Here is an 11,613-nt window from a genome sequence, read left to right on the forward strand (position 1 = left end):
CTTTCAACGCCCAAGCTCCACATTAGTTCAATTTAATCCTCCAAAAAACACTCTTATTCCCCCCTTAAACGATAGATGTATATTAAAAAAAAAGTTTTTTGGATCATTTTTCTTGTTTTCCAGAGAGGCTTTTTGTGATACTTACGGTTTTGTCCTCAAGGTTTACAGTTCACACAAAAATGTATTTTGCAAATTCATGAAAGTATATATATTTTTATGCCCCCTTCAACAAAGTGCTTCAAAAAGATCTTCAAAAATGTGCTGAAATGAATGATGTTATTCCTTTGCTGAGTTTATTCATGATCACGTACCCTGCTGAATGGGGACCCCAGTGTTCTACATTGCATTAGTCTTCCGCTCTTTAATTCTTTGTTAAATATTCATATAGAGTATTATATATATTAAATATATATATATAATCACTAACAAATAGAATAGTATGTTTCATAAAGAAAAGTCTTTATAATTTTGTTTGTCATATAGTATTTTGGAATTTGTATAATGAGGATGTTTAGTAGCCATAGCAATGGCCTTTTTTAACAAATAGAATTTGTATTTTTATTGTACTTTAAAAGCTTTACATAATAAGCATATATTTAGCGGCCATTTATTATCAATCGTAACACCAAGATAAGTAATATTTGCACATTTTAAGAAATGATTTTCTTTAATGATTTTTATGATAGTTGACTGCAAACGGCATGATTAAATATTGCTTAACTTGTCAATCCATACAAAAACACTTAAATCAACACAGCACGGTATTTTTAATGAAAAGGTTGTGTGATCCAATTGGAAACTGTATTTCTATGTACATTCAAATGTCTGTTTAATTTTGCCTAAAATAAATGTTTTTAAATAAATTGCATCCTGCAACGCCATGTTCATTCAGTTGCATGCTCATTGGATGGGAGGGAGGGGAGGTGCATAAATATCAGACAAGCTGCTGTGAAGAATGCTTTGCAGTCTTATTTATGTGGTGGTATCAGCATATACCAGGTGTCAGCCAGAGTAAAACTACAGCCCTATTTTTTATCCTTTCTTATTGTGTTTGGTCTGATCTGTAATCTGTTCTGTATGCAGTTATCTAATACTAGTAATATGGAAATTTTAATCCCTCTTTCTTCTCTTGTCTTTCCACAGTACTTCATGGATTTAATGGACAGTTTATATTGCTTTTTCTTTTCCCTTTTGTACTTAGCTCATAAACGTACCTGGGTAGTAAATGACCTTAATGGTTAATTTAAGGAATAAAGAAAGCAACCTCTAGAATCTGCCTGTGTTAATGGGGCAGTCTGCTGTCAATGCTTCTGAGAAAACTAATCTTAAACCTTCTGTTAATTGCTTCATTTGCAAAAACTCTCATCGTGCTAACACTGAAAATCTATTTAATGTCTTGCAGAAATGGGGCTTGGACAGTTTATGGGACTGGACACTGTCAGGGATAGCAAGAAAGGGGTATGTGTAATCTGCTGTGAGTTATAAACACAAGCTACTCTTCTTTCTGTCTTAGAGTTCATATTGATGCTCCAATTAGTATTCATATTCTTTTACAGATAATGCAATAGTATTGTGAGCTAAGTTTTCAGTCTGTTAGTTTAACTATATATCTTTGTGACCAGGACTAGAGTGGGCAATTGCTCAGTAAATAAGTAAACTAGTAAATAAGAATTTATCTTAGTAAATAGAAATTCTCCCATTGCTTAGAAGAGAACTTTGACTTTGGAAGCTGTCTTCAAATATCTTTTAAAAGCACAGCCTGATAGCTGATGAGAGTGTGAAATGCTTCCACTAACTGTGTGAAGTTGGGCACAGTTCTATGTTCAAGCCTGAAAAGGACAGCGATATTATCTATAAGGTTAAGGAGTATGGTGCAAAGTGAGTTGTAAAGGATTAATTTTTGATCTTCTGAATTTTGCCTAAAAAAAAAAAAGGAAGAAAAACATAGAATTTGGGTGCTGTCAGATTTGTGCTACTGCACTTTCTGCTTTTGTTTTGAATTTCTTCTTTTTCAGATTTATTTCAGCTCTGCTAACAGATTTGCTAACACTGCTGACCAAGTTCTAACATCACTTCCTGATGTGTAGTGCTAAATTTCAGTTCCCTGATATAGTTATATATTCCCAAAGCTAGATTAACAGCTTGAAAATAGATTCTTCCCTTTCTAGACTTCTTTGTTAAATTTACTCTTTTTCTCTTCCCATGTGCTTATCACACCACCACATGAGTAAACAAGTTGCTTAGGTAAAAATACTTCTTAAACCAATTAAGCTCGTATATGTTGACTTGTGTGTTTTCTTTAGCATATTGTAAGTTAGTGAGCATCATTGTGGGATGCTCTTAGCTTAACCCCTTGCCTTTACTTCAGCTAGGCTGGTTTGTAAGTGGCTCTCTTTTGTCTCTCCATGTGACAGATTGATCAGGTCAATCAAATTGGCAAAGATAAATCCTTCATGTGGCAAAAAGAGTTATATTTTATTTTGGCTTCTCTTATGGAAAGAAGGAAAGGAAAAAGATGGTGCAGAAAGTCTTCTCACACTTCTAGAGGTTAGTGTGACTGTGTAATCCCAGAGGTGACTGAACTTGCCAAGAAATGGAGCTGATCTTGAGACTTCATGATGATGATTATTTTTCAATTTGTCACGTTAAGCGTGGTCTCACACTCACAGAGCAATTCTGCTTCACAAAAAGAGTCTCTTCTGCAAAGGAGGAGTGTGCCACTATCTGAGAAATTTCAATCCAGAGCATCAGTTTTCATTATATCCTGCTGGTCACTGCAGTTTGTAACGTTTTGGGCATTCTCTTAAGAAATATTATTGACTACAAATGAATGTTCAGCTTTCTTAATGCAGCGCTTTGGGCTTCTGTTGCTTCTGTTTTTTTAAGATGGAGAACGCGAATGTCAGTTGTTAAAACGAACAAACAAAAAAATTAATAAGCTGAATAATTGATCATATGTTTAAAAAACCAACCAAAAATGCCTGGAACTTCTTCTGTGAGATTTAGTAAAAAGACAGAAAGTAAGTAAAGCTGGAAAGTAAGCTGCAGTTCATAATTATGCTCCATTTGTTCCCCATTCTAGGACACATTCCTAAAGAGAATGAGATGTGTTGCACTTTTCGGCTCATGAAAATATGTAGCACTTCTCATTAACAGAAAAGAGAACAGAATCTCTATCATCCTGTCCAACTATTTCATGTTGATAAGGAACTTTTTGTTTGAAGTAAAGCCTAACATTTGTAATATATGCATTATTCTTGAGACGTATCATTATTCAGAGACAGTGCAGTGATTAAACAAACTGCACATTTCTTTATCCATCAGATCTAAACTTCCAAACTTCCTGGAACTTAAATCATTTTCAGTGGATTTCATGGACCACATAATAATTTTATTGTGGTGCATAAAGGTTTCTGAACATATGAATATACAATTTACCATTTGTGTTTGAGAAATATCTTGGGAGTCTAATTTATAAATAGTTTGGGCTAAAACAACCTGAAAGTGCTTAGTCTCACAGAGAGTGAATTTTGGAATTCAAATGCTCGTACAAATGGCAGCAACTGGAATCTCTGCTTTCAAGGTTTTGAGGTCCATTTTTTCAAGTTTTCCAGTACTTGGTTCAGCAAAGCTTCAACCCTTGTCATGAGGAACAAAAGAATAGAATAGAAAAAAAGTACAGCAGAAAGTTAAAGAGGGAAAAATTGACGTATTGTGCAATTTAGTAATATTTTAATTTCTTTTGGGAAACTTAATTGATTTAATAACCTTTTTTTTTCTACCACATCAGCATTTATGGCTGACTCAGGATTACACAACTCCGCCAGCCAGCAGATTTGACACATCTGCAGTCCACAAGAGCAGGTAGATCTATGTGAGCTAATCTTATTAATCTCTTTACATTAAAAGAAATCACCCCAAAAAAGATTCTTAGAGTTAGCCCTCGAGGATTTTCATGTTGTTTTCTTTGTAGTTTCTTCCCAGTCCCAGGCTTTCCTGACTGAAGTAGTGCTCAGAAAATCTGTTAAACTCGGTCTTCATAATGGCTCCGTGGGGCTCTACCACAAGTGGCATTTAAATAGCCACAAAGTTTTATTTTATATAAAAGTTGAAGAAAGTGATTATGTTATGTGGTTGCAGAGCAGCTCTGAGCTTCAAGGCAAAAGATCCTAAGGCAGAATTAATTCTGTGCAAGGGAGCATGAAGGTGGTCTGTTAGAATTGGAATATGTTGAGCACATTTCACTGAAAGCAAAGTTTTATCTTGGAACCTCTGTTGGTTCACTTTCCAAAATGTTATTGTGCTTTTAAAATATATCTGTGATATTTTTTGTTATAATTTTTCTTAGAAAAAGATAACTATTATTATAGTAGAATAAAATCTAGTATTTTAACAATGAAGAAGTAGGTACCGGTGGCCAAGTTTCCTGTGTATTTACAACCATGGGTTATGATACTAGGAAGTTGCCATAAGAATTATTAATTTCAGAGTGGCTTCAAGTGACTTCTGTTGTAATCTGTGGCAGATAAACTTGAGGTGCACATTGGGGAAAAAAAGAAGAGATTTCATGAGTTGAGTTAGAATTAATGAGAAAATTTACATATAAGAATTCTATATGGGATTCTCTGTTTGCGTTAGCTATGGTCTGTTCCCTACTGAAGCGATGTTTACGTAGTGTTAACTGGATCAGGCATGCGGCTTCTGAGAAGCAAACAAGAGCTCTTGCTGTTTGCAGGTTACCAAAAACAGTGCCTTATTAGAAATTTTAAACTTCCATTTCCTCACTGAGTGCCTGTTTTCACATCATTAAGGATGTTAAATCTATACTTCAAGGTGTTTAAAGATTGTTAGGATTACTGTTTTAAGTACATATAGATTGCCATAATATTTAGTGCGTACTGTAAGGTTAGTTGAGCCTGTGATCTTGTGTCATCAAAATTGAACGCTATCATAACATCACAAGGATCGATGTATAAAACTGGAATTATCAAACCTACAATACCATTTTATTATTTAATAGACCTTTGAAAGCATAGGTATTTTATAAGAACTAAGTATTACTAAAAAGAAAAACGTGATTAAAGTTCACTAAGTAAACAAGATAAATTACCTCTTGTCACTATAATAAATAAATCAGTAAAATCACTAAAGCTACATGAGTTGTACAGCCAAAATTAATTAACTTGAATCTTAGAAAACGGATTTGTTTCTCAGGGCCACAGTTGTAGTCTCTCACAGACCTCCCTGGTTGAATGCCAAGGAGTTGAATGCCAAAGAGGAAAAAAGTCCCAAGCAATATTCTATGCAATATTTGACTCTGATCCAACATGTTGCTGCAGATAAGTTTACATTAAAGTTGAGCTAGAAACACGATCATCCCAAGCAATGATGCAGGCTGCATGTTGAGGCAGTTCAGCCATTTGTAAAATGCATTCTCCACTGAAAAAGCGTAAGAGGTTATCGCTATTATGACTTCAGCAGTCTGATTTTGAAATATGCATGTGGGGATTGTCCTGGTTCTTGGTGTGTTCATAAGCACTTTGTGGTCACAAAAGACACTGGAAAGCTGTGAGAAAGGACAAGCAAAATGAGGAAGCTTAATACAGATAGACTATCAACAGGAAAGCCCAATTTTTTATGACAACAGATACTCCGGTCATATGATGTTTAACTGATCTGAAAAGAAACAAATTTTGGAGCATTTTTCAACTCATGGCTGATTCAGCTAATGCTACTGAGCAGAATCTATCAAGTACCAAAACACTACTATACTCACTGAGTTATTGATTTTATTTTTCAATTAATAATAATTTTTTTAAAAAAAGCACAAAACCTTTGGTCAAACTGAATGTTTACAATGCCTAAGATGACATTTTCTTATTGATCCATTCGTGTGTGATTTGGAAAGCCAACACCTGTTGCTGTACCCACTGCATGGTGCAGTACGCAGATGGTAGTGCACAAGTGAGCTTGTCAATACATTTCCTGCATTTTCTACGGAGACTGATGCCTCCAAATGTAGTTCCTGAGTTAGGAGGCGAGTTTGAGGAGGTGAAGCAGGAAGGTGCTTCGCATGCTGCTGTTTCTAGACAAGGATGGAGATTATCAGAGCTAGTAATGTATGTAGAAATGTCAGATCATTCCAAATCAGGATTTCAAGCACAATAATAAGTAACTGCAGGCAGATGCTGAAGGCATTACAGACACTAGCCCCACTCTGACTTGTTATAAAGCATGGAATGTTTAAAATTTCCTATTTTCTCAGGTCCTGGAAAACATTACCTTTAGATACATTCCTGCAGAATTTAGATTAATCAGCAAAGCATTCTGACCCACCATATATAATTAAAGAGCAAAAAGCTAGGAAAAGAGAGAGAGTTCAGTGGTATGCATGAAATATGCATTCCCTCTGTTTCATAAATGCACATTTTTGAACATTGGAATAGTTGTGTATACACAGGACATTCTAGCATTTATGCTTTTTTTAATTTGTTTTTCCAACAATTCTGTTTTTCTTAGAGAATTTTCTGGGAATGTATGAAGCATGCAGACTGTGTATATTTCAATTTTTAGACTACAAATAATGGGAAACACCTTCCTTTCTTAAAACCTAAAACTCAGTCTTCTTCCTAAGGATCACAAGTTGCACACTGATGTTTCTAAGGGTTAGCGAGACTACCAAAGAAAGTTGGAAAAATATACTGTGGTTGGCCCCAAGAACTGTGCTGACTTCCAGGAATGATAAATCAGTTTGTAATCTGCAGCTCCATGTGTTCTTGTAGTTGTGCTTTTTTTCCACACCATATGAAACAGCATAACCCAGCTTGAGCGTTGCCTGAAACTGCTCCAATATTACATGCTTGGATGGTAGTCCTTGCAGCTACTTTCCAGAAGAACACAATTTTAAGCACAAACAAATGAAGATTTTGAACCCAATTAGGTGCAAACAAACAGAGAATCAAGATGTGTATGTACTGAGCTATGGAAAGGCAGGCAAAAGTCAAAGTTTTTGATGTTTTGCAAACTCCTTGAAGAGCCTTGCTCTGCTTTTTTTTCTGATGCAAGATACCACAGACAAATAACTCCCAGTGCCAAGACCACCTGTGCAGGTAGATTGCAATTAGATGCAGTCACTTCTGAATCTATTTCTACAGTTTATTTATTTTTCAGATTTGGTGTGAATTCATAGGAAATGTTTTTCTCCTTTCTTTTCTGTAGTGTTTGCTTACTTGGCAGTAACACTCCTCTATGGATATTTCTCAGTTTCTTACACTTATTGTTACAGTAGGATAAAGACAGAAAAATGTTCCTGCCTCCTTTTTTATGTCTTTGTGTCACTGGGTTGTACACCCTTCCTTTATTGTCACTTATATCTACATATCCGGTTGTAGACATAACAGTATATGTGTAAACTCTTTTTACATCATCCACCACTGTGACCCTTACTCCTTTAAACTAAAAACAAGTCAGAAATTTAGGATAAAGTCGTAAGAGATGTTCTACATTAGAATTAAATTCAATCATACACAGGAGACCAACTGATTCCACAGGGCCACCACCTCCTGCAAGGTGGTACAAGCTGGAGATCGCTGTCACTGTAAGGGCTCATCAGACTCAAAAATGCAGGAGAGGTTGCGTGTCCTGAACTTAAATGAGCTTCTCTTTAGTATTTTGGCATTGGATTCTTTCTTACCCTTCCAGTTCTCCTCTTCCTCACATCAATAGTCCCTCTACAGGCACCACATTTGTTAGTCTGATCTCTTGATTAGTTTATACAGGACTTTCCTTTCTTCACTTGAAATCCTGCATTGAACCTCACTTGATACGCCTTAATTTCATTTTTCTTTCCTCCACAAGCTTTAATTGTGGAGCATCAGTCTCTGCTGAGAGAGAAACAAGGCTTCAGACATCACTGCTGTAGGACCTGCTTGAAGTGTAAGCATGCAAACCTCATGAAAGGAAGGCTAGATAGTTCTTGTGAATCAGACCCAGCCTCCCCTTAAAGGCTGTCTGGAACTTCTTTCTTTGTGTGGCTGCCACCATGGTCCTCAGCAGTTCATTTGGTGAGGAGATGCTGTCTGAGGCCAAGCCAAATGTACTCTTGATTTTCACAGCACTCTCTTGAGATCAGTCTGTGGCTGTGGTAGATTAAATGCACATGGAAAAGTGGATAGCTGCCCCACAGTTTTGGCAGGCCTGACTGCTCCAAGTCCACCACCCACACTTTTCTCCATTACCAATATTCAGTTAATATTCTAATCCTCTTCTACTTTGCTGAAGGCTTGTGTTTTATTTGTTAGAAATCCACCCCCCTCCCTACCCCCATCCCCCCAAAAAAACAACCAAACAAAAAAGATGTCTGGAGGATGCCTTTTGTTCCATGTGCATTAATGCAGGAAGAGATTGTAAAGCTTCCATCTTCATCTCAATGTGTGGATTAACTCCTAGTGATACATCGCCGTGCTTTACTCTCTGGAGGAACTCCAGGGCACAGTCAGGACCCTGTGTGAGGGATTTTCTTGATATTTGGAAGAAGCGTGTCAATGTCAGTGGAAAGGCAGGCTCTTAGAAGGCTCTTGTGGTCAGTGTCTTCCCACAGACATTTTTCCTCCTGTACTTTATTTGATGTAAGTAGATTTCTTTTGAGTCTGTGCCAGCGTGGCCAAGGGCCTTCCTGGCTTTTGCTGTGGGTGAAATACTCTTTAGTCAGAAATGGCTCTGGTGGAGAAAATGGAGGCGTGAGCTGCAGACAAGCCACTGGAAACTGTAGGATGCAGCAGATATGTGGTGGCCTGCCAAGGCTTTTCTGGGCCAGGACAGGTTATGACAACTTCATCAGTTTCCTCTGGAAGCTGGTGCTGGAGCTGGTGTCTGGACAGTCTGACTGAGTAAAGCAGCACAGTCCATGAAGGCTGGTTTGTGTTGGGGTCAAAAATGATGAGCTTCCACATCAACAGCTTCTTAGCGTAATTAGAAGGGAAAGGCGCGGGAAATACTTGCAATTGAAGACAGTGAGGGGAAAGGGAAGAGAGGAAGCTGCCCAATTCTGTTGTTCAGATGCTATTTCTATCTTGTATCGGTACTTTCAGCAGCTAAGAGAAGTGAACCATATCTCATGACTGCACTTGCGGCCTGACTCTGTATCTAATGATTTATGTTCAAGGGAATACATTATTATGTCATCCATTAAGGGATTATTATGCATTAATTGAAATGATATATAATATAACCTTTATTGACAAAATCTGACAAATGGTTTCGAGCTTACAATGGTTTTCCCTGTGATTGTCACATGGGTACTTTTAAATACTTGCCAAGTAAGATAAGTGCTTATCTCCTCCAGAGAAGGCAGACATTGTTCCCCCTGGAATAATTAACATAACATATTTCCAATTCTATCTTTAGGGAATTCAGTTCATTCCTCTTTGTGCCCCTCTGAAATAAGGAAAAATGTCTAAGTAAATTCAGAAAGTGTAATTGACTACCTATGTTGATATGTGACCTGCAGTTTGGAAAACTGAATAGAAACCTTTTGCCTCTCAAGTGTATGACAAGTGTTGACAAGAACAGTAAAATAAATAAATAATAAAATAAAACACCACAACAAAATACATCTCAAAAGATCCCAGGCTGGCACTGCAAGTGAGCCGATGTATTAGGTTTAAGAACTGCAGTCTTTCTCACTGCCAGATTAATGCTGCTATGATCTTGTGAATGAATCTCAAATTTTATGATATATTATTCATATCAACTTTGCTTTGGAGATGCAAAAAGAGTGGGAAAAAAACGGAATGTTTTTACTTACTCCAGTTTTTCAGTAAATAATATGGGCAAATTTTGAAGAAAGCGAACAGGAATGTAAAGTTCTTGCTAAACCAAAATGATGTTTTGCTAGTGTGATTTCCCATGATGCTGGACATATGTTATTATAAAATGGCTAAGACAGACTCAGGTAGAAGCAAAGAAAGAAAACTGCAATATTCTAGAAAGATGAAGTGGAAGGGAACCTTTGTCAAAGTAAGCACCATATTTTGAAGGGTTTTGTTAAGAGAAATAACAACCCATTTTCCAGTTTTAGCAAAGAAAGCTATAATGATATGTAAGAGGTGTTCTCTCTTTTTATATGTCTATGCTTTCAGGTACGCAGATCACAATACTAGTTTTTTATTAGCAAATTGCTAGCTTAGTTACACTGTGATTGTGGTAATGCAATAGGGTGCAGCAGAGAAGTGGCTGCATTCCTCACAAGTCCATTCTTTCCACTATTTGCTGATTCTCCTGAACTCAAGATCTTTTTTTTTTTTTTTTTTTTGTGGAAGACTTTAACCCAGCATGGCTTTCAATAGCTGACTTTCACATTTGCTAGGAAACTAGTTTTGTAAGCAGTTTCTCCTTTCAGATCTCCTTCATTAATGTCATTCTTTCTTATAAACACAAAGCCACAACTCGAAAGACAAAGTCATGCAGCTAACTTTTAGGTGGAAAAGTTTTGCCAAGTGCATTGAAAACCATGATTAATAAATAATAATAATATCATTGAAATGGCATGATTTAATATATTATTCATTCTTCAAACATACACAGATCATAATTCAAAGCTTTCATACAAAGGATTAGAAATACAATTTCTCTCACTTGCACAGAAAACATCTTTGTCTTCCAGAAGACCAGTAAAAAACCAAGGAGTTAGAATAAAATAAACAAGAGATACTGCATAAAGAAGAGACTTATTCCAACGCAGAATAGTGAGTCAAAATTGAGCTGTATTGGTTTGTTTTTTCTTTATACTGAGAATTTAAAATACCTGGCAGTAGAAGCCTTCTTAGCCTTCACATTTCCCTCTACTGATTGTTATTTCATTTTAATCTAAGGCTCTTAATGTAATTTGTATTTTATCCTTTGTATGCTTAGCCATACTTTTGATCAATCTGCGAAGTTCAGAGCTTTGTCCCTAAGAAAGTAGAGAAGGGTAGTAAGAGGCATTTTGGTATTGCTGCATCTCTGACACATGAAGTTTTGAACCAGAGTATGGTTGTTCACTCTGTACCAGATAAAGCTGTCGCTAGTCCATAGGTGACACAGGAGCACTCAGTTTCATCTTACACCTGCAATCAAATGCCACAGTGCCAGCTAAAGGCCTTTGAAGAAATGCTTCACATTTCTAAAGATATTCTATAATCCTCGATGCAGTCCTCAGCCAATACTCTTTCCTTCAGCTTATTATCAAAATAAGCAGATTACTAAGTATTATGTGCTTAATATGAAAAAATAAAAATAATTTAAAAAAATGGTAACATACATCATAGCGGAAATAGGAAGATTTATTTCATGTGCAAAGAAGTAAAGATTTGACTAATAAATGATATTATTATTGTCATCACAAATATTGCGTTTCTTAATCCATAAAATACTGCACTTAGAACAAAATAATGAGTTTATGTAGATGAATGTGTAGCCAGCAAAAGAAAAATAAGGGGAAAAAAACCCACAAAAAACAATCATTGAAGCAATGGAGGAGTTTCTAGGTGCCTTTTCTGCTGAACTAAATCGTTTTATTCTCCTAATTGATGTTTTAGCTCTCATTAGTGGCATATGCCGTAGGAAGTTTCGACA

Source organism: Cyrtonyx montezumae, unplaced genomic scaffold (assembly GCF_038088225.1).
Source record: "Cyrtonyx montezumae isolate F1298 unplaced genomic scaffold, pur_monq_1.0 scaffold_7, whole genome shotgun sequence".
NCBI classification, from domain to species: Eukaryota; Metazoa; Chordata; class Aves; order Galliformes; family Odontophoridae; genus Cyrtonyx; species Cyrtonyx montezumae.